A 700-nucleotide genomic window follows, 5' to 3' on the forward strand; every position below is an offset into this window, starting at 1 on the left:
TATGTACTTTCTTTTTAAATGCATACATATTTACAAAAATCAGCTTAAAAAACAACAAACTAAATAATTAATTAAGGGTTTTAGTTGAGATAAAAAAGTGTGTGGTGATTAGTGACCGTTAATCGATATTTATTTAGAAATCGTGAGATGCGGTCTGGTGTGATGTAGGTTGCAGAAAAACATTTTCTTTATCGTGCCAACGTTTCGATCTTTATTGAGATCATCTTCAGGGCTCAAAGTGTTTGTCTTCTGTGTAATTGTGCCATTCTTGCGTGTCGTGCAAAATTCAGAAATCGTGCCAACGGGCACTCTCGACACGACACGCAAGAATAGCACAATTACACAGAAGACAAACACTTTGAGCCCTGAAGATGATCTCAATAAAGATCGAAACGTTGGCACGATAAAGAAAATGTTTTTCTGCAACCTACATCACACCTGACCGCATCTCACGATTTCTAAATAAATGAGATAAAAAAGTCAATGGCACGAGCGGGATTCGAACCCACGATCTTCGGCTAGATACACCACTGCTCTACCACTTGAGCTATCATGACCTCGATCCACTCGGACACCAAGTTCCATCTCAACCCCACCTTTTGAATTTTCCCTCCTTTTTGCCATTTTTTTTATCTCAACTAAAAACCTTAATTAATTGAAAAATATTGGTCAAGCAGACACGAAAACTAGGAAACTAAAT

This window comes from Cimex lectularius, unplaced genomic scaffold (assembly GCF_000648675.2).
Source record: "Cimex lectularius strain Harlan isolate CLEC.00 unplaced genomic scaffold, Clec_2.1 scaffold47, whole genome shotgun sequence".
Lineage (NCBI taxonomy): Eukaryota > Metazoa > Arthropoda > Insecta > Hemiptera > Cimicidae > Cimex > Cimex lectularius.